This window comes from Manis pentadactyla, chromosome 4 (genome assembly GCF_030020395.1).
Source record: "Manis pentadactyla isolate mManPen7 chromosome 4, mManPen7.hap1, whole genome shotgun sequence".
In the NCBI taxonomy this organism is placed as follows: Eukaryota; Metazoa; Chordata; class Mammalia; order Pholidota; family Manidae; genus Manis; species Manis pentadactyla.
In genome coordinates, this window is record NC_080022.1 from 58,786,507 (window position 1) to 58,810,538 (window position 24,032).

The 24,032-nt window shown below is 37.9% G+C and overlaps 1 non-coding gene across 1 annotated transcript; it reads left to right on the plus strand.

The window, feature by feature from the left end:
- Window positions 1-23,742: 23,742 nt before the first annotated feature.
- On the plus strand, window positions 23,743-23,803 carry LOC118914971 (U7 small nuclear RNA). Its single transcript, XR_005025819.2, has one exon. It is a non-coding gene; the product is annotated as a U7 small nuclear RNA (small nuclear RNA).
- The last annotated feature ends 229 nt before the right edge of the window (window positions 23,804-24,032 follow it).

The window sequence follows — 24,032 nt, forward strand, 5'->3', positions numbered from 1 at the left end:
GTGACTCTGCTCACTTGCATCTCTGATCTGTTTGCTTTCTGATTAGAGATTCTTGTTATATGATCTCAATGTTGGGCACATCAGGATTACTGTGGAGTTTTGGGCCTTCAGATCATCTTAGTGGTATTTGAAAACAAAGCTTGTTTTCCTGGAATCTGCAGATGTAGAAACTGAATAATGTTTATGTATACTCTTTAACAGCAAAAATGACTACAGTCCTTTCTTGAGTTCCATGGAAATCTCCTTTTTAATAAATATAATGATTGATATTATCTGTGTTGTTTTAAAGCACTGTAGTCACATTTCTATGAACACTATAGTTTTCCTTTGCAAACAAGCAGCAGTTCTGGGAACAATATCAAAGACGATAAACTGACTGTATGGTAATCCAGAAAGTTGGTCTCTCTTGTGCATTTTCACTTTGATAAACATTAAAGATACAAAAATTCTTCTAAGGCTTTGTCAGGTCTTTCTGATGCCAGTGCAATACTTGACATGGAGGCAGTATCCTAGACTGTGTGGGCTACTTTAACAGAATAACACAGACTGGGTGGCTTATAAACAACAGAAATTTATTTCTCACTGCCTTTGGAGGCTGGGATGTCCAAGATCAGGGCTCTGGTAGATTTGGTATCTGGTGAGAGTTTGCTTCCTGATTCATAGGTAGCTGTCTTTTCTCTGTGTCCTTATGTGGTGGAAGGGGTGAGGCACATCTCTGAGACTCTCTTATAAGGGCATGAATCCTGTTTGTAGGAGCTCTGCCCTCATGATGTAATCATCTCCCCAAGAGCCATGTCCCAGTGCCATCACACTAGGGGTCAGGTTCCAGCACATGAATGTTAGAGGGGATACAGACATTCAGTCTACAGCAATCTCCCTTTCAAGCTCTTGGTTAGAAGTGAGCCATGGCTACAGGGTTTATATAGTATGATTATAGTTCTTGGCACATAGTGGTTTTCTTAAGTGCTTATTAAATGAGAAAAAGAATGAATGAATGAATAAAACTCTAATAAGAAGCTTAAAATGTGTGTGTGTGTTTATTTTCAATCGTTTCTTAACTGTCTTTCTGTTTCTGCCGTTGTCCTCCTACAATCCATTCTAAATTAACAACCAGAGTGATCTTGTTAAAATAGAGGTCAAAACATGTTCCCTTTTAGCTTAAACTCTTTTGGCTTCCCATCTTACTCAGAGTAAAAACCAAACTCCTCAGCTGTAAGGCATTGCACAATCCAGCCTTTATTACCTCTCTGACTTTATCTCATCTGACTTTGACCTGAGTCTCTCTTTTCTAGCCACACTGGCTTTCCTGCTGTTTCTCACAGATGCCCTATTCAGAGTCTTTGCACTTGTTCTATCTGCTTGAAATGTTTTGCCTACCTAAATATATGGAGATTCCCTCTCTGCTTCCAGTCTTTGTTGAAATGTCACCTTCTCAATGAGACCTGTCCTAGCCATCCTGTTTAAAGTCACAGCCTGCCCCGACCCATCCTTTATCCCATCTAATATATTATATGTTTACTTGTGTTTATTTTATTGTTTTCCTCCTCCTTCACCTAATAGAATATAAACTCTATGAAGGCAGGGATTTTAATACATTTTATTCACTTACTTATTCTCCTTTTCCCAGAACATACACTGCACATAGTAGGACAAGAAATGTTGGTTCAATGAATGACAAAATAAATACATGGGTGTAGCCTTTAACAAGATTCATAGATGTTCATGAGCAAAATTTCTGCTGAAACTTTTATTTTCTGTGTCTTCTTCAAAGCCTAGGTCAGAGCAGAAGGAATAGAATTGAGATGAAAGAGTGTTTAGCTGATGGTTTAAACTGGATCAACTAAGTCATGGGATGAAGGTCAGAGAAAGGAAGGATGGATAGGGAGTGGGTGTGTGCCGGGAGAGAAGAGACTTCGAGCACTTCTAAGCTCCTCAACTCTCTGAGGTTTCTACCAAAAAAGCAACTCTAATGTAAAGTTGTTGTGAAGACTATAAAAAGCAATGTAAACAAGGATTCTGGCAGAGAGTGGGTTTCCTCTCCCTCCGAGCTCTTCCTCCTTTGATTATATTAATATTTATTCATTCCTGGTTGCTCTCTTTAAATCCTGCCCACAAGTTTAACTCTATAATTCTCCTTAGTGACCCAGTTTGACTGTACCCTGACTGACAAAGTAATTGATTCCTGTCAGTGGCCCTGGAATTTATACCCCTAAAGTGGGATTCTGAGATTGGATATTCACAGATAAACTCCTTGTCAGGGGAAATGGGTAGAGGAAATGTTGAAGTGCTTGAATGTCCAATTCTGAAGTGAATAGAAATTCAGAAATGCTCAGCAACAGCTTTGAAGCTCATCTGCTGTAGTCACAGGACAGATACGGCTGGAGTCTGACAGCCAGAAGGTGTGGGAGAGAGGTATGTGATGTTCCTCTCACAGCGGGCACTGGGTGGGAGACACTTGTGCCCACCTGCCACCAGAGGGCGTCCACTGTGGCGAGGCCCTCAGAAGTCAGGGTGGCATGATGGCTGTCCGTCTGCCTCTTTCTCGCAGCTTGTGAGAGAAACCTCTGCACGAATATGGTTTTGGCAGCAGTGATGGAAGGTCTGTATGAGCTCAGAAACAGACCTTCCCTCACCGACGCTGAGCCTGACATGGTACCATTCTTCAGGGTACCTCACAGTCATCTGGTTGTATGCTGATTACATCAAACTTCTTCCAGCAGTGAGGAGGCAGTGCTTTGCTCTCATCAGAATAGACACATATTCTGGTTACAGATTTGTCTCTCTGTGGCCACAGTTCTTCTGCCTCCACCACCAGTCACACTCACAGGGCACGCTATCCATCACCATGCTGTCCACAAAACATCTCCTCTCTGTCGGGTCATAGTTTACAGCAAAGAAAAGGCAGCAAAGAGAAGGGTTCATGTCCCCAGCCTTCACTGTGTATACCACTTGCCTCAATGTCCCAGAAGCAGCCACAGTACCAGCTGGGAGCTATCACTCTGTAAGGCTGGGTGCTGTCTACAAATTGTGGTGTATGCCTTAAACCACCAGCCCACATATGGTAGTCTCCCTCTTGTCAAAATATGGGGTGTTGGGGGGCAAAAAGAGATGGACATGTCTCATTTTTACTCCAAAGAATATGTAAAGTTGTTTCTGCTTCCTATACATGTGTTCTTGGGATGGGTGTGTTTACTTGAATGTCCAAGAGAGAAAGGCTTCTATCAAGGAAACTAGTCATGGTTCTGAAGAGCTGGAAGCTCAGATTGAACCTTACAACTTTGGGCCTCGCATACTGCTGAGCAACAGGCAGAGAAAGGGGGTCACTATATTTGCCAGGGTGACTGAGCCCAAATACGAAGGAAAAAGTGAGCTGTTGCTCCATGATTAGGATGATGAATACTATGTTTGGAACCTAGGAAATTCACTAGAACATCCTTTAGTACTCTCTTGCCCAGTAGTCCTGGTCAATGGGAAACAGCAACTCAACAAAGGCTGGACCAAGAAGAACTCAGATCCTATGGAAATAAAGGGTTGGCTCATACCTTCTATTCCAGAGCATTGCGAAGTATAAAGTAAACAAAATTGGTGGTGGAAAAAGGAAGTTGAGATTATCAACTGAGGCTCTGGGACTATTTACAAAGGCACCCAAATTCCTTGTTAATTAACTGCTGCTTTTCGGGCTACCCCCTGCTCCCTTATATTCAGCGTGCTGGTAATAGCTAATGTTTTATACTTTAGGTGGGAATATGGTCTCACTTTGCGATAAGGAATTAGCTTAAGGTGACCTGTCCTCTATTAGTGATGGGTTTTTTTCACTCAGATAAATGGTTAAAATGGATGCTGAGGACAAAGTGAACAGACTGTAATGGACATCTTCTTGCTGCCCTTGAAGGTCTACTTCTTACCCTTTACCTCCTGCTCAGACTCCAGGAGGCTGAGTTTCATGGACAACATCTACTGGGTTCTTTTACCCTCACTTCCAGTTGGGTTCAGCCAGTGAGAGGAGCTGGTGGGACACTGGCAGGAGACAAGGGGAAGAGAGTGATGCCAGTTATTCGCTGCCCGGCTCTCTGCCCTCCGAGTTACTCTGGGTTGGCTGCTCTCCTCCCGTCACGGTCTCTCTGAGCCATTGGTTGTGATGATCGCTCTGTCTTTTGCCTCTGAGGCCCAGGGGCAGTGAGGACTCCTGCCATTAGAAACATGGGGCACCATACCCATCCTTGCTGCTTCTCCAATCTCTGCCTACACATTTGCAAATAGTTCTTTCATTAAACCTTGCTGGACCCCCAAAAGCTACAATTACTATTTCCATTTTAAAGATTAGGAAACTAAGGCTAAATCTCCTACATCAATTGCACAAGTCCTCACAGCTAGTGAGCTGTGGAGCTAAGGAGCTGCGGAACGAGGCTTTGCGTCCAGGTGACTCACCCCAATGCTGCTGCCTACTGTAGCACATATTCCCAGCTATGTTGGCGAAACTTTGAAAAGACAATTTATTGGGAATCAAAAGCTCAGGTTTCAGCCATAGTGATGAGAGTGGGGAGAGTCGGGAATATATTTGAAAAGAAAAAAAAAAGAAAGCCGAATTTGAATATTATCAGATCAGAGGCTCTATTTCTAATATGATTTATAGAACACAGCCTTGCCCACCTATTCCAAATAGGCCCCTACTGGTTTTATAATGTGTAATCTTCTCCTTTTCACTGGTCTGAGGTTTCTAATCTTTGATGAAGCAAAGGAGATGTAGACCACAAGTGATGGATTGATGGTAGTGGTTGTAGACCAAGGTCTTGGACCTAAGGCTTTTATTGGAGTTGTATTATGTTTTAAGATGGAAAACAATACCACCCATAATGGATGTGGGAAGGGTGTGTGGGGGTCTGGAATGGTGAGGTCCATGTGAGGAACCTGGGTCCAGTCTGGAAGCCAGAGGAGATAAAGGAAACAGGAATAATGAAAACCAGCTCTGTCACCCTTTCCTCTTGGCTGTGGGACCTTTCTGAAAAGGAGGTCAGGAATTAATAGGAACTGGAGACACCAGAAATACAAAAATGAGCAGATTTAAATTCAGAAAGACTTCAAATAAAAGCAGCCAGGAAATCCAAGAGAATCTATTAAATCAGTATCTGTGCTTCCTGCTGAAGAAAGAAGTCAGGATGGGACTTGCAGTGTCAAAATGAGTACAACACTGTGATGGTGAGATCTTAGTGTGTGGAAAGATGCTCAGAGAATATACACATGTGCTGGATTGCAGCACATGAGGGAGTTAAAGGAAAGCCTGAATGTGTTTTCGTCTAGTTGGATTAATGTGGCATTTTGCTGATAGCATCACTAGAGAATTTGAGAGAAGAATGTGGGTCTCACTTTGAGCTCACCCTCGCTCAGATGGAACACAGTATGTACGGAGGCTTACAGAGATGGAGTGCCACTTGGTAGTGTGCAGCAGAGAACCACAGGGCTCTTAAAGAAAAGAGAACAAGGTTGGAGTTCCATTGCTTTGTTTATTCAAAGGGTCAAAACAAATGGGCAACAATTTAGATCAAGCTTAAGTTTTCTCAATAATAAGAAAGATGCTAAAGGAGAGAGAGTACTCCCTGAAAGGTGCTGTGAATGTTAGATGAGAACCAGACTTAGTAAAAACAGGAAGAAAGAGATATAAATATTTGCATCACTAACATGTTAAGGACCCTGACTGAGAAGAATGGTAGGGATACATTCACATTATATATAGTTCTACATATATAAAATTTTTCCATTTGTATTTGAATATGAGGTACTTGCAGATGGCACGTCCAGCTAGCATGATATATATACTGTATATAAATATCACACATTTAATGTACACACACATGCACACACACACACACACACAGTGGTGCTGTATTGTGAAAGAGAGCTTATTACCTCTGAGATGTATGGATTTAATGTTGTGATTAATGCAATTGATAAGGCCCTGAAAGGAAGTCAAAGGCATATTTCCATCTCAGCTCTAAAAAGTGGCATTCATTCTTTCAAGTTTTATTTGTTCTGGAATACTGAAATATATGGAAATTTAAGCATATTTTGACTTAAGGCCTCATAAATGTAGTGTGTGTAATAAAATAGCCAAATGATCAGCCTTGACAACCAAACTATAAATCAAAATCAAATGCAGTGTATATCAGTGTAAGGTGCTGTGACTATATTACTGATACATCAAAAAGTCTCTTTTGAAAGTTCGATGTAGCCAAGAGTATGGACTGTGAAGTCAAACAGCTTAGTTTAAGTTCTGACTTTCTGTCTGCCCTCAGGCAAGTTATGTTATCTTTCTGAGTCTCAACTTTCTCATCTCTAAAATGGTGATATTTACTTTTTATGATTGCTATGAGGATTATGTAATTTCTTGCATATAGTAGGCATTCAAAAAGTGATAGCTTATTAACATCAATTTGTCTCTTTTGCCTAATTGCTATGAGGTTTTTACACACTCTACAAGTTTTTCTATCTTTACTTACATTATTTCTACCACCTTCTCTCTTAAATTCTCTCTTTTATACAGATAAAATGATTTTATAATCACAAAAAGAAATAGTTCTAAGTAGAAGTTGAATATATCATTATTTATTGTCAACAGCAAAAGCCTGGCATTAACTCTACTCAAACCAGCATTTGGAATGCATGTTCCAGTGTTTAAGTAGACAAATATAAATGATTTCACTCAAAAGATCAACTCATTTAACTAACAATGAATTCACTCTGTCAGCTTGAACAAGATGTATTTCTCCTACAGTTGCCATATGTTCATAGTTTCATATTAAAATACATATATGAGGCATCTGGTTAATAGAAATCAAAACAGATATGGCCAAGGCCATGTGAAGATTCCTTTGTAGTTTGGATGTCTGAATATCTAGTCTCAAAATTTGTTAATTTCAGGCTTTATAAATCAGATGTCTGGGAAACATTTGTCCAACAGATTTAAAGATTTTTTTTTATAAGTCTTTGTATTCTTTTTCTTTTCCCCAAGCACTCACCAGTTTTCATCTGTTGCACTGCATGTGATTGCTCATGTATTAGTCTGTAGGTATTTTATGGGGTAGAAATGTTAGAAAATATTGTCCTTATTGTTTAACTTCTTTATTTTTTACCACAGACTTCAGCTCACGGTACTTTGAAGCTTTCAAAAACTTCTTCACAACATATTTCCTGTATGTAAGTAATAATACAGTCACTGAGAAACTGAAAGGATGCATGCTTTATATATGCGTTCATTCAGTAAACGTTTATGCCACATCGATTCAAGAAATAGTTATGGAGAATTTAATATGCGCTAGACATAATTCTAAGTGCTCAAATTCAGCAGTGAAAAAAACAAAGCTCCTCTATTACATGCTTCATAATAAATTATTGTAGAATTCTGGAGTTTCATAACTATAATGGGATGTAGAAGACACAGCGAAATCCACAAATTTTACAACCAAATAGGCTAATGCCAGGTTGCTTAACTAACTTCCTACAATTAATCAGAACATGAACTAGAAGATGTTTGATGAATTCTACTATGTAATTTGATCACCAGGTCTTGGTATAAATACAGAATATGAAACATCTTGGTATATACATCCTGGGACCTTTCCCTTGCTTAGGGCATAGCAAAAGGGCTAAACTTCAGATGTTATGTTTAGGGAAGCTTTGTAACTTGTTATTTTTGTTATGGTTTTTAATCTGTCTGTCCTAACATCTGTTCAGCTTGCCTGGGACAATCACCATGATAAAAACCCATTTGCTGATGAAATATGTGATGTAGAGAGCGAATGCTGCATTATATTGGAGGCCTACTGTCTGATGTCTTTAACACTGAGCCTAGCTGTTTTTCCAGGATTTCGCTGGCTACCCCTGGTGACGTTGATTAATTCTTTAGAGTTAGTAATTTATGTAGCAATGAAAACATCCAGATTGTGAGATCGGCCTTCAGTCTTCAGCATGAGGCAATGAAAGGGTAAATTAAGGTGGTTGAGTAGCCTTTAACTCAGGTGTCATGGACTATCCTCTTGGAAAATGAATGTGAAAGAGAACTCTGGGGGACTTAAGTTTTAATAATCTAACACATTAGTAATCATCTCTGATACATTCTTTCGGTCCTGCCAGAAACTCAGAAATGGATTTGGCAGGAGGATGAAGCAGACTGAGTGATATGGTGCTTCCGCGATCCATTGCAGGAAGCAAGCAAAGCCAGGACAGCTAATATTTCACCACTTAATATAATTTCACTGGCAAATATGATGTGTCAGAAAATTGACATTTATGTCCCTAAAGGCAGTGGATGGTTTAATTTTACTGCCCACTTAAGTTCACTTTTAGGTATACTTCATCAGGAAAAAGTTGAGATATGCATTAACCTTTATTAATATGCAATGAACAAGCAGGACTTCCTTTCTGAAACTCTACTACTGCAATGTTAGGAAATGTTATGTATGAAAAACCCTGTCTAGGTGAATGTATTGTAATTCAGAATGGATTGAAGGCATCAAAAAAATCTTTTGCAAAAGGTTAATTGGTTTTATAGACTAACTCAAATGAAAGAAGAGTGTATGAGAACCAATACCCAGGTTCTCATTTTTCTTGTTGCCCTTGACCTCTCTTTTATATACCTGAAGACAGAACACGGAACTACAACTTAGAGGAAGAATGGATCTAATCACTGGAAGTTGTCTTTCTTTTTTTTTTAATTTTTAAAATTTTTATTTATTTATTTAATTTTGGTATCATTAATCTACAATTACACGAAATACATTATGTTTACTAGGCTCACCCCTTCACCCAGTCCCCCCCAAAAACCCCTTCAGTCACTGTCCATCAGTGTAGTAAGATGCTGTAAAATCACTACTTGTCTTCTCTGTGCTGCACAGCCCTCCCCGTGCCCCCCACACTATACATACTAATGGTAATGCCCCCTTTCTTTTTCCCCACCCTTATCCTTCCCTTTCCACCCATCCTCCCCAGTCCCTTTCCCTTTGGTAACTGTTAGTCCATTCTTGGGTTCTGTGATTCTGCTATTGTTTTGTTCCTTCAGTTTTCCTTTGTTCTTATACTCCACAGATGAGTGAAATCATTTGGTACTTGTCTTTCTCCACCTGGCTTATTTCACTGAGCATAATACCCTCTAGCTCCATCCATGTTGTTGCGAATGGTAGGATCTGTTTTTTTCTTATGGCTGAGTAATATTCCATTGTGTATATGTACCACATCTTCTTTATCCATTCATCTACTGATGGACATTTAGGTTACTTCCATATCTTGGCTATTGTAAATAGTGCAGTGATAAACATAGGGGTGCATCTGTCTTTTTCAAACTGGAGTGCTGCATCCTTAAGGTAAATTCCTAGAAGTGGAATTCCTGGGCTAAATGGTATTTCTATTTTGAGCATTTTGAGGAACCTCCATACTGCTTTCCACAATGGTTGAACTAATTTACATTCCCACCAGCAGTGTAGGAGGGTTCCCCTTTCTCCATAACTTCACCAACATTTGTTGTTGTTTGTCTTTTGGATGGTAGCCATCCTTACTGGTGTGAGATGATTTCTCATTGTGGTTTTAATTTGCATTTCTCTGATGACAAGCGATCTGGAGCATCTTTTCATGTGTCTGTTGGCCATCTGAATTTCTTCTTTAGAGAACTGTCTATTCAGCTCCTCTGCCCATTTTTTAATTGGATTATCTGCTTTTTGTTTGTTGAGGTGCATGAGCTCTTTATATATTTTGGATGTCAACCCTTTATCGGATCTGTCATTTATGAACATATTCTCCCATACTGTAGGATACCTTTTTGTTCTATTCATGGTGTCCTTTGCTGTACAGAAGCGTTTCAGCTTGATATAGTCCCACTTATTCATTTTTGCTTTTGTTTCCCTTGCCCGGGGAAATATGTTCAAGAAGAGGTCACTCATGTTTATGTCTAAGAGATTTTTGCCTATGTTTTTTTCTAAGAGTTTTATGGTTTCATGACTTACACTCAAGTCTTTGATCCATTTCAAATTTACTTTTGTGTATGGGGTTAGACAGTGATCCGGTTTCATTCTCTTACATGTAGCTGTCCAGTTTTGCCAACACCAGCTGTTGAAGAGGCTGTCATTTCCCCATTGTATGTCCATGGCCCCTTTATCAAATATTAGTTGACCATATATGTTTGGGTTAATGTTTGGAGTCTCTATTCTGTTCCATTGGTCTGTGGCTCTGATCTAGTGCCAGTACCAGATTGTCTTGATTACTGTGGCTTTGTAGTAGAGCTTGAAGTTGGGGAGAGAGATCCCCCCACTTTATTCTTCCTTCTCAGGATTGCTTTCACTATTCGGGGTCTTTGGTGTTTCCATATGAATTTTTGAACTATTTGTTCCAGTTCACTGAAGAATGCTGTTGGTAATTTGATAGGGATTGCATTGAATTTGTATATTGTTTTGGGCAGGATGGCCATTTTGACAATATTAATTCTTCCTAGCCAGGAGCATGGGATGAGTTTCCATTTGTTAGTGACCTCTTTAATTTCTCTTAAGAGTGTCTTATAGTTTTCAGGGTATAGGTCTTTCATTTCCTTGGTTAGGTTTATTCCTACGTATTTTACTCTTTTTGATGCTATTGTGAATGGAATTGTTTTCCTGATTTCTCTTTCTATTAGTTCATTGTTAGTGTATAGGAAAGCCACAGATTTCTGTGTGTTAATTTTGTATCCTGCAACTTTGCTCAATTATGATATTAGTTCTAGTAGTTTTGGAGTGGAGTCTTTAGGGTTTTTTATGTACAATATCATGTCATCTGCAAATAGTGACAGTTTGATTTCTTCTTTACCAACCTGGATTCCTTGTATTTCTTTGTTTTGTCTAATTGCTGTGGCTAGGACCTCCAGTACTATGTTGAATAACAGTGGGGAGAGTGGGCATCCCTGTCTTGTTCCCGATCTCAGAGGAAAAGCTTTCAGCTTCTCGCTGTTCAGTATGATGTTGGCTGTGGGTTTATCATATATGGCCTTTATTATGTTGAGGTACTTGCCCTCTATTTCCATTTTGCTGAGAGTTTTTATCATGAATGGATGTTGAATTTTGTCAAATGATTTTTCAGCATCTATGGAGATGACCATGTGGTTTTTGTCTTTCTTTTTGTTGATGTGGTGGATGATGTTGATGGATTTTCGAATGTTGTACCATCCTTGCATCCCTGGGATGAATCCCACTTGGTCATGGTGTATGATCCTCTTGATGTATTTTTGAATTCGGTTTGCTAATATTTTGTTGAGTATTTTGCATCTATGTTCATCAGGGATATTGGTCTGTAGTTTTCTTTTTTGGTGGTGTCTTTGCCTGGTTTTGGTGTTAGGGTGATGTTGGTTTCATAGAATAAGTTTGGGAGTATTCCCTCCTCTTCTATTTTTTTTGAAAAACTTTAAGGAGAATGGGTATTATGTCTTCTCTGTATGTCTGATAAAATTCCGAGGTAAATCCATCTGGCCCAGGGGTTTTGTTCTTGGGTAGTTTTTTGATTACCGCTTCAATTTCATTGCTGGTAATTGGTATGTTTAGATTTTCTGTTTCTTCCTTGGTCAGTCTTGGAAGGTTGTATTTTTCTAGGAAATTGTCCATTTCTCCTAGGTTTCCCAGCTTGTTAGCATATAGGTTTTCATAGTATTCTCTAATAATTCTTTGTATTTCTGTGGGGTCCGTCGTGATTTTTCATTTCTCGTTTCTGATTCTGTTGATGTGTATTGATTCTCTTTTTCTCTTAATAAGTCTGGCTAGAGGCTTATCTATTTCATTTATTCTCTTGAAGAACCAGCTCTTGGTTTCATTGATTTTTTCTATTGTTTTATTCTTCTCAATTTTATTTATTTCTTCTCTGATCTTTATTATGTCCCTCCTTCTGCTGACCTTAGGCCTCATTTGTTCTTCTTTTTCCAATTTCGATAATTGTGACATTAGACTATTCATTTGGGATTGTTCTCCCTTCTTTAAATATGCCTGGATTGCTATATACTTTCCTCTCAAGACTGCTTTCGCTGTGTCCCACAGTAGATGGGGCTTTGTGTTGTTGTTGTCATTTGTTTCCTTATATTGCTGAATCTCCATTTTAATTTGTTTGTTGATCCATTGATTATTTAGGAGCATGTTGTTAAGCCTCCATGTATTTGTGAGCCTTTTTGCTTTCTTGGTACAATTTATTTCTAGTTTTATACCTTTGTGGTCTGAAAAGTTGGTTGGTAAGATTTCAATCTTTTGGAATTTACTGAGGCTCTTTTTGTGGCCTAGTATGTGGTCTATTTTGGAGAATGTTCCATGTGCACTTGAGAAGAATGTGTATACTGTTGCTTTTGGATGTAGAGTTCTATAGATGTCTATTAGGTCCATCTGTTCTAGTGTGCTGTTCAGTGCCTCTGTGTCCTTACTTATTTTTGTCTGGTGGATCTGTCCGTTGGAGTGAGTGGTGTGTTGAAGTCTCCCAAAATGAATGCATTGCATTCTATTTCCTTCTTTAATTCTGTTAGTATTTGTTTCACATATGTTGGTGCTCCTGTATTGGGTGCATATATGTTTATGATGGTTATATCCTCTTGTTGGACTGAGCCCTTTATCATTATGTAGTGTCCTTCTTTATCTCTTGTTACTTTCTTTGTTTTGAAGTCTATTTTGTCTGATACTAGTATTGCAACAACTGCTTTTTTCTCTCTGTTGTTTACATGAAATATATTTTTCCATCCCTTGACTTTTAATCTGTGCATGTCTTTGAGTTTGAGGTGAGTCTCTTGTAAGTAGCATATAGATGGGTCTTGCTTTTTTATCCATTCTATTTCTCTGTGTCTTTTGATTGGTACATTCAGTCCATTTACATTTAGGGTGATTATTGAAAGATATGTACTTATTGCCATTGCAGGCTTTAAGTTTGTGGTTACCAAAGGTTCAAGGTTAGCTTCTTTGCTATCTTACTGTCTAATTTAACTTGCTTATTGAGCTATTATAAACACTGTCTGATGATTCTTTATTTATCTCCCTTCTTATTCTTCCTCCTCCATTCTTCATATGTTGGTTGTTTTTTTCTGTGCTCTTTTCAGGAGTGCTCCCATCTAGAGCAGTCCCTGTAGGATGCCCTGTAGAGGTGGTTTGTGGGAGGCAAATTCCCTCAACTTTTGCTTGTCTGGGAATTGTTTAATCCCTCCTTCATATTTAAGTGATAATCGTGCTGGATACAGTATTCTTGGTTCAAGGCCCTTCTGTTTCATTGTATTAAATATATCATGCCATTCTCTTCTGGCCTGTAAGGTTTCTGTTGAGAAGTCTGATGATAGCCTGATGGGTTTTCCTTTGTAGGTGACCTATTTTTTCTCTCTGGCTGCCTTTAATACTCTGTTCTTGTCTTTGATCTTTGCCATTTTAATTATTATGTGTCTTGGTATTGCCCTCCTTGGGTCCCTTGTCATGGGAGTTCTGTGTGTTTCTGTGGTCTGAGAAGCCATTTCCTTCCCTAGTTTGGGGAAGTTTTCAGTAATTATTCCTTCAAAGACACTTTCTATCCCTTTTTCTCTCTCTTATTCTTCTGGTACTCCTATGATGCGAATATTGTTCCTTTTGGATTGGTCACACAGTTCTCTTAATATTCTTTTATTCTTGGAGATCCTTTTATCTCTCTCTGCATCAGCTTCTTTGTGTTCCTGTTCTCTGTTTTCTAGTCCATTAATGGTCTCTTGCATCTCGTCCATTATGCTTTGAAGTCCTTCCAGAGATTGTTTTATTTCTGTATTCTCCCTCCTTATTTCTTGCATATTTCTCTGCAAGTCCATCAGCATGGTTATGACTTTTGTTTTGAATTCTTTTTCAGGAAGATTGGTTAAATCTACCTCCCCAAATTCCTTCTCAGTAGAGGATGTAGAAGGTGTCTGGGTTAGCCTGGTCTAACCAAACAAGAGGAAATAGGGTCAACCATGAAGCAAGTATGAGGAAAATACTCTCAATTTCATTAAATTAAGTGACAAAAAAGCATTGCATTTACTTTGTTCTAAGCTTGAATATCTGAATGTGTTAGTAAGAACTTCCTTTGACTTCACCCATATGACATGCATGTGTCTTTCCTCTTGCTCTGTGCATTAGGACTTATATGGATTAAATATTTTTTGCCTTTTCATGTTGATAGATGCAGTGGTATGCTATTGACTCGTCTGTCAGCTGGCAGAGCCAAAACCTTTTCCACTTGCTCCTGGCCTTTCTTTTCTGGGATAATGGCGACCCCTAGAGGCTTGTGTTGGGCAATTGCACGTAGACTGGGTCTGTTTCTTGCCCAGGTGCTATGGAGGAAGCTCCCTTGCTGTGGGCGTGGCCAGCTTCAGGCTGCTGCTCCCCTTCGCCAGCCACTGGGTTCTTGCAGGTGTGGATGTAGTCTGGCTGTTGTCCTGTGTCTTCTGGTCTCTCTTTTAGGGATAGTTGTATATGTTGTATTTTCAAAAATATATATGTTTTTGGGAGGAGATTCCCACTGTCCTACTCACGCCGCCGTCTTGGCTCTGCCTGGAAGTTGTCTTTCATTGGGACCTCAGTGCATCACTTTTGACCATGGTCCTCCCTGGACTTTATTAGATTTCTCTTGAACCTAAAGAAATTTATAAGCTAGAAGATAAGTATTATCCTTTGACCTTTAATGATGCAGAAAAGCATAACAGGTATTTGATATTAATTTTGAAAATGTATTTTTTTCTTATATGACTTAGTTTAGAAAATAACCACAAAATAAGAAGTGACTAGCATATAAACCTTCGGAAGGCAATTTTCCCTTGCCAATCTCCCCATTTAGGGTGGGATTTCAGAGAATGAGGCCCATGCTAGTGCTCTTAAGGCATCATGTTTATTTCCTTGCTGTAGAAATTAAGGTGTAAAAGTTAGTAATTAGTGTCAGGATGCCAGAGAATGGGGAAATCAGCATTTCTAAATGGCTTGTTGTGTATTCACAAAGTTTCTTTTATATGAATATGTTATCTAGTGATTTTTGTTTGTCACCCTGCCATTTCTCTTTAATGTGTGTACTTGCAGTGGAATGGCTGGCTGTGGGATTATAGATAATAGATATTCCTATATAGACCGGAGGGGAGAAGCAGCCTGTGGGTTTCAGCAGGCATTCAGATTCTGCCTCTCACATAGTATTTGGTTGGGCAAGTAACTTAACCTCTCTCAGCCTCAAATTTTTTGGTTGTCTAATGGAAATGATAGTAACTACTTTCTAGGGTTGTTCTGAGAATAATGTGTGAGCGTCAATACAAAATGCTTAGCATAATTCCTGGCACAGCAAATCATGGGTTTACTGGACTTCCGTTGAAACAAAGTTTTATCATTATATTCCAATTAGCTTCAGTGAACAAATATTTGTGATTTTGCCTACTATGTGCTAAACATGATATTCCGCCTTAGGATACAATAGTAGAAAATACAGAAAAATATGTGGCCCAGTTGACAACAGCAGTAAAGATAGAAGGAAGTTTGGTTTGCTTGAAAGGTGTCCTGATTTTGACAATTCCCAAATGACCCACTCTTCCCTTCCTTATTCCAAGAAAAGCCCAGGACAAATGGCTTTTATTGGCCTCATGGTGGAAATAATTCTGTATTGAGATTGGGTTGGGCTTGGCATCCTTATAACAAAATTACTGAAATTCCATGATGCTTTGATATTTAATGTGATGTTATGAAATTTATTTCCCAGCTTGTGTATGTGATGAAAAAGGGGTTACTTAGAATTTACAGGTAACCATTTTGTGGCAAGTTGACACTATTGTGATATTCTCCTTTGGATCACTATGGAAATTTGAAATACTGACTGAACTTTAATACAAAATAATACTCAAAAATTTAGTTAATATTTAATGATAATGTCATCATATATAAAACTAGGCAGCTCCAAGACACTAAATTCTTGATCTTGTAGGTTTGACTCCAAAGCTGAATCTATGGTGATCTTTTTTCCATTTAGATTTTTTTTTGAATCTCACAGGCTGCCTTTCTGAGGCTCACACGGCCACCTCTGAGGCATTTTACTTAGACCTGCTGCAATTCATAGGTCGCCACCAGGGGCTGTCTCAGAGCTAAGCTGTTGATTTGGACCAAACAAGAGGAAATAGGGTCAACCATGAAGCAAGTATGAGGAAAATACTCTCAATTTCATTAAACTAAGTGACAAAAAAGCATTGCATTTACTTTGTTCTAAGCTTGAATATCTGAATGTGTTAGTAAGAACTTCCTTTGACTTCAACCATATGACACGCATGTATCTTTCCTCTTGCTCTGGGCATTAGGACTTATATATTCATCATACTCTCAGAAGGCAGGTACAATGAAATCATAGGCAGGCAGAGGGCGTGTAGGAACATTCACAAACAGTGTCATCAGACACTTCAAAAAGCCAAGTAATAATTCTTTTCCCATAAAAAAGATCAACAACAGAGCTTCTGATCTTTAAGAAACAATTGTATCCTGGGAAAATTCCAGGAGAACATAAAGAAAATTTGAAGTTTTAGTTCACTTATCAAGTACATCATAAATAGACGTAAAACTTCACTTGGCTAATTTTTTGAAGTTTAAAGTCAATACATAAAATGGTGACTCTTATTTTAGACTCATTCCTCATCTCCTCCCTCTTCTATTCTTCCCGCCTCTACCGCTTAGCCTGCTCCTCCGGCCTGGCCTCATGCAGAGAATGTGTAGGAGCTCCAGCTGAGCTGTATCTACAGTCCTCCCAACGCAGGGGCAGACCTGTGAGTGATGCTTCCTCTGATACCAGTCCCCCGTTGCCAATCACCCCCCAATATTCCAGTCTTTCTAGAAACAAGGCACTATCATTGTATTAGAGTGATTTGTCATACTGCAGTAGGAATTGGATAGTATATTTTAATATCTGATTCGGGTAGTAGACCTTATTCATTCTTTTTCAGAAATTTTCTGATTAGTCTTGCTAACTTTTCAAATACATTTTAGAAACATACTGTAGTCTCCTTGAAGCCCCTTTTCTACCACTAAACATATGTATGTATATACATATATATAAAATTTTCTTAGGTTGGCTTAAAAATTATATTATAATATCAAGAATGTTTCTGTTCAAAAGCAGGATATATATTTCTACTTATAAAAAATTTTAAATGTACCTTAGTAAAATTTAAGATTTTCAGTTCTATAAATCTTATACATTATATATTCAAAATAATTAAACAACTAAGGCAGAGCAAAACCAATGAGAAAATATAGGCCAGTCTTTGTGGTTGAGATAATTATTACCACTATGCACTAACATTGATTTTTTTTTTTTCAATTTTGTGAAATCCTTTATTGGTACCTATAAGATGATGTTATTTTTCATTTCTTTCATTAATATTCTGATTATGTCATTAGATCTTGACTAACATTGATTTTTAATTTTTGAATCCAACAACTCTGTTTGCCTCTGGGAATCTATCCAAAAGAATTTATTGCATGTATTGAAAGACATACTTGTTTGAGCGTGTTCCCTGTGTTTCAGTAGAGAAGTACAGTGATCAGCTGTAATAATAAAAATGATTGAGGTAGTTCTATACTATGTGCTAATATATGTACTAATGTGGGACAATCTTTAAGATGCATTATTACATGGAAGAAATCAGACTACAAAACATGTTTTTGCTTGTATACTAGAAATATTGTTGAGTGCATGGGTGGATAGATAAATAAAGGATCAATACATTTATTTTCCTATTCTTCCAAGTTCTAGGAACATCACTGGAAATCAATTTTCAAATCTTTCCAGAGTTAGAAAAAAATTAATTATATGTCTCACAGAATTTGTGGTTATGAAATTCCATGTTTCTTTCTTGGGATTAAGGATTATAGTGTGTAACAGTGACAATACCATGTACTTTTCTCTTTCTGGACACACTTGAAACCTTCATTTTTCAGTCTCCCTTGCAATTAGGTTGAGGTCATGGAATATAGGCAGAAATGTTACAAGCTACTCTTAGGTCTGACCTTTAAGAAAGGCCATTTACTCTAGCTTTCTCTTCATAGAATTACAGGGGTCATGTGTTCTTAGTGGAATGTTTAATGAGAGTCCCTGGATCATCTTCTGGAGGAGAGATGACCACACTGATATGAACAATAAATAAACTTTCACTATGTTATAAAAATGAGATTGTAGAGTTATTTGTTGCTGTAGCATAGCCTAGCTTAACCTGACCAATACATACCGAGAAGGGTTTGTTTAGAACTGAGAACCTCCTAGGTCAATTTGTATGACAGGAGAAAGGCTTCGATTAAGAAGCCCTTAGGCTAAAGAAGCTAATTATAGGGATTTCGGAGAAAGGAGATTTGGATGAAGTTGTTCTGCTTTAGAAGTTCTGAGAAGTTGGGATTAGATTTATGACTTCTTAGGGGAGAAACTTTATCTGGAACATAGCTGTATTTCCACAATTGCCAGGAGAACAGATTTTAAGTATGAAGCGGTCAGCCTTCTTCTGAGGGCACTTCTTTGTGCCATCTAAGACCAGACTTGGAGATGTTTTGAGATGCTATATTTGTCTCTGAGGAGTTAACTTGGAGGAAGAAAGCATTTAAAATTTGTTATTTGATACATGGCAAGTATTAATTTTTCCTTTTATTATGGCAATTTCTGGTTATACATTTAAATAAATTACTTGGAATAAAAATAAAAATACCTTAAAATTGCCTACAATTATAAAAACAGTTATGAGAAAATAAGAGAACAAATACTAAGCTAAGCACTTAATCTGAATAAAAAATCTTTAAAAGTCATAACAGAATCAATAGACTGAGCTTCATTCATATGTCAAAGGTACCTGAGAGAAGGAAAAAAGCAGGATGATAAGCAGCTTCAGGAGGAGAGGAACAGAAGAAGGCTGAGTTTTATTATTAGGTAATCAGATTGCATATTACAGTCATAGGCTCAAGTACTGGATCCAAAGAATAATTTTAATAAAAATGTCTTCCGTTTGGTCTGGTGGAGTGATGGAAGAGATTCAAGTCTGTCTGAAACTCCACGGCTTCTCTCTCTCTTCAAAGACAAAAAGTTACTTTCTTCCTATGGGAAAGCTATGCCCACCACCATGCTTGTTTGTGTCACACAGTCTAGAACAAGAATCTGAAGCTTCAGTGTGATGTTTTTTGCTTCCAAACTTCCCGTGGGTGGGAGATGGTGGGAAGGAGTGAGCTCTCCAGTCTCAAAGGGGAGAGTGTCCTAGGATCAGCTAATTTGAGTGTACTTTTCAATATTCTTACTAGGGAGGATTTTGAGGACCTACTGGGTTTTTCAGTTAGAGAATTTACTAGGGCAGGTACATTTTCTGAGGGTAGAAAATTAAAATGTACAGAATTAGTCCAGAAAAATCCATATTGAGAAAGGAATTACATCCTTGATTAGCAAGGGCCTTTGTGTGCCCTTGGTGTAAAATGGGCCTCATTTTGGTTGGAGGTGCCTGGGATTTCTTTCCTATCTTCACCTAAAAAACCAGCCAGAATCTTGAAAGAGCTCCACTGCGCTTTAATTTCAGTAAAGAACAACCACAATAACAAACACTTGATCAGAATAAAGACACATTCATGGCCCCAAATAACTCCTTTGATAACCATTAGGGACACACAAAGTTACTGTCTCTTATCAGTGAACAAATTTACCTCAGGCTTTCGCAAGTAGTTGATGTTTTTTCAAAGAAATGCTGTAATTAAGAAATTACAGTGAAACAAAATAAATCAGAAGAGTAAGAACAAAGAACTTTTGAGCATAATAAATTTTCTTCCAAAGTAGTTAGAATGAACTGGAAGAAATATACTGATCATCTGGCCTAACAATATAATTTTATTTATTTATTATTGAAGTATAGTTAATATACAATGTTACGTTAATTTCAAGTATACAACACAGTGATTCAATCGTTATCTGTGTTATTAAATGCTCACCCTCAACTAGTGTAGGTACTATCTGTGAACACAGAAAGATATTACAGTATTATTGAGTATATTCTCTATGCTGTACTTTTATCCCCATGACTAATTTATTTTATGATTGAGATTTTATGCCTCTTTATCCCCTCCACCTATCTCAGCCCATAACCCTCAACCCTCCCCCATGGTAAACACCAGTCTCTTCTCAGTGTCTATGAGTCTACTGCTATTTTCTTTTTCTCCTTTGTTTTATTTTGTTCTTTTTGCTCATTTGTTTTGTTTTATTTTGTTGTTTTAGATTCCACATATAAGTGAAATCATATGGTATTTATCTTTCTCCGCCTGGCTTATTTCATTTAGCATAATGCCTTCTAGGTCCATCTGTTGTTGCAAGTGGCAAGATTTCTTTCCTTTTTATGGCTGAATAATATTTTGTTGTGCCTATGTATCACCTCTTCTTTTTACATCCATCTATTGATGGACACCTTGGTTGCTTCCATACCTTGGCTATTGTAAATAATGCAGCGACAAACATAGGGGTGCATGTATCTTTTTCAATCAGTGATTTTTCTTTCCTCAGGTAAATTCCCAGAAGTGGATTGCTGGATCACAGCCATATGATCTTACATATGAGGAAACCGAAACTAAGGAGAATGAAAGACTGACTTCCAGTCACACAGGCAATGGTGGGCTGAGGCCTGAGATGCAGGCATCCTGACCTGATTCTAGGCTTCCTTCCTCCTTGCCTGCCATCTAGTTTTCTGTTTTCCTTTCTGTAATGCCATTTAAGTACTAACATGTCTATGAACCGGACTCTTTCCTTCTTCATCTTGGAAACAACCCACACAGTCTATCTTATAATAGTCCTACGTTAGGGGGTGATGAGGTGGGGGGCTGGTGATGCGTATCATAGTCTGTATATTAAATTAGTCTTCTTTTCCCTTAGGAGATCTTTCTTCACACAGGGCCCATGTCTTATTTGTGTTTGAATCTTGAATACTTACTAAAGTGCCAGAAGAGCTAAGCATTTTAGGATTTTAGAGAGCAATAAAGTTGAGAGATTATGTTAGAGCAAGATTGAGGAGGATCCTGATTTAATCCAAGGAATTTAGCTCTTTTCTATTTGCCCTCTCCATTCAAGTTTATTTGCATTCTGCTAGTCATTGACATTATTATCTATTTTAACTAGGTTTTAAACAAATTTAAATATAACTATAATATAAGGGAAGAATGGAAGACCTACATTCTGAAGAATTTTCCTGAAGGACATTCCTTCAGATTCTCAGTCTCCTGTGACCTATACCCCCTTTTCCCACATTGTCTGTGACTTTACTGGCTCTTGACAGACAATCCAAGGAGAGCTAGTCAGTATTCATGTTCAGCAAACCTTGCCACATCTAAGCTGCAGAATTCATGCAGATGGCTGAATAATCACCCTTAAGCTCTTATTCCTGCTTACTGCCCTTGCTTCAGTCACATGAAAGGAGAGGCACCATACAAGAATCTGTCATCGTGGTGGTGATTATCACCCACTTCTCAAAGGATGTGGAGTGAAGATGGACACATCAAGTAGGCAAATGATATCCTGACTGCTGATCTCTTTCTAATCCTCAGGTATTGAAACCTGATTAGACTTGGCTTATTCTGGCTATGACCTCTTTTTTAAACTAATGAGCTAAATAGCTAATTAATGCATTCAAAACTTATTATTTTGTATTGCAAGGTGCCATGAAGTATGCTAAGCATTGCTGTACTTGGTAGGACACAAACCAAGTACCCCAAACTGTGTATCAAGTATGTGGAAAAGGATATTGTAGCTCAGGGTCAGAGAGGGTTCCCCGTCCCGGACAAGTTCACTTGGTGTCCGTGAGACTGAATGATGACAACGGAATGTCAAGGGTAAAAAGGAGCTCATACCAAACTTTATTCTTACAGCAGTAGGCTGAGCCCTAGACTCCCCTCTGCTTCCATCTCTGCCTCCTTCTCAGCCTCTGTGCCTCCCTTTCCTGCTTCCTCTTGCTCTCTTCTGTAAACTCTGCTCTTCAGCTTCCCTCTGCTCTTAGCACTGGGCAGAACTCTTCTTAAAGCAATATCGGCTGCAATAGCTTATGGCCAATCAGTATGCAAAGCAGGCGCCTGCACAGTGGGCTAAGTAGGACCTGATCCCACATACACCGTGGTTTTCAGGTGAGGATCCTGACCATGGAACTTCCACTTTCTCTTCAGATATACAGTCACTTGCTTAATAAAGATAATTGATTAGTTCAGCATAAATCATAGCATCCTTGCTGTGTGCCAAACACTGTTCCAGATTCTGGGGAATGCATCTGTAAATAAGGTAAAGGCTTGTTGGAAGCCACCTTTAAACGTAGGGATGAGGCAGACACATGAATGGGCAATTATGAAACAATGTTAAATTAAAAACGGTAAAAGGAAAGAGTCTCTGAGTGCACACAGGAAGGAACAGAAGTTCAGCCTTAAGGTAGGGTGAGGGAGGACTTCCTGAGCAAGAAGTGCAAAACAAATGTCTGATAAACGAATATCTATGACTTAATAAGTAGAGGTTCTTCTGTGAAATTAAATTTAAGCAGATGACATATGATAATATTTGCTTTCCTATTTGAAGTGGCTCTCACTGTCTACTGAAATGGTTTGCTAAGTCTTTTAAGAAATAGATAATAGTAGTTTTAATCCAATATTCCACTACTTTGAGTCTATTATTAAAGAATAATCTAAAATATGAAATAACCTATAGGTTTGAATATCTTTTATGATAGTGCTCATTATAATGAAGATACATTGTAAAAAAATGTAAATTTTTATCAATAGAGGAAATGTTCATTAAATTTTGTTTGCATCCATGCTATAGTTAGAAATGGTGGTTATGAAAACTTCATGAAGAGTAGCTTTTTCTGCATGTCATAGGAGGTAGAATAGGGGAAAGAGACTATAGAGAGGGAAGAAGGAAAAAGACAGGAAGGCCCAGGAAAAATCGGAATATTTAAGCCAGAATCCATCTAATTTTTTTTTGAACATTGAAACTTTTTGCTCATCTTACCTTGTGGTTTTCAAAAAACTGACTTTTGGAAGGGGAAATTTTAATAAAAAATGGTATCTTGTATGTATTTCCAATATATAAAACTTATAAATGTAGAAAGCAATATTTTATTAATAACTGATTTGAAAAACTCCAATTTATAGTACTTACCTCAAACAAGCCAATTCATGAGAACAATGAAACAGTTTTGATGGACTCAATAACCTGAAGTTGGGTTTTGTGCATGACAATTGCCATCTTCTGTTTGTCTCAGCTTCCATTTTATTTCTTTAGTGTGTTTTGGCTGTAGAGTATGAAGAAACTTCTGATTCATCCCAATCAATATTAGTGACATGCTTGTAGAGCTTTATAGAAGCAGACATGTAATTCATAAGAAGAACACCACAAAGACTAATCAATTACACATCTAAAAGAAGGTTAAATATGTGCTCAGAGTTAGAAGAAAGATTTGTATTCTGACCACAAAACAAAAACAGGTTATGTTGGCAGCCTTTGTTAAGTTGGTTTTCTTCAATATGTCAGAGATTTGGTGCATAACAACATTTGAGTAAGCATGTTGAACTTCATTCCAATCTTTAAAACAGTTTAAAAGTATGTGCATATATTGTATGTGTAAATGAAATCTGATCAAACCTTTACATATTTTCTTAAGATAAAAATTATTACATACATTGCACCTGAATTGAACTGTCATTTTCATAGGTATATAGCATGTGTTTTGCTTTGCCAGGGTATATTTATTATAATTAAGAAGTAGATACTTAGTGTTACAGCTCTTTTAGAATTTGTCTAGTAGGTTTTCCAGTATTTTTCTGGAACCCCCCCCCCAAAAAAAAAGAAGTAGATACTTGTGGGTATTTTGAAGAAAACTTTTGAGGAAGAGAATTCTAAAAAAATTGTAGTACTATAAACTGTTTTACTTGTTCCTTGGACTGCTGTCCCCAATATGTGTAATAAATGTCAGCAAGGACACATTCATCTCAACAAACAGGAAGGATTAGAGGTGGACTGTGAAGGTAAAGAGAAAAGGATTGGGAATTATCTAAGATACC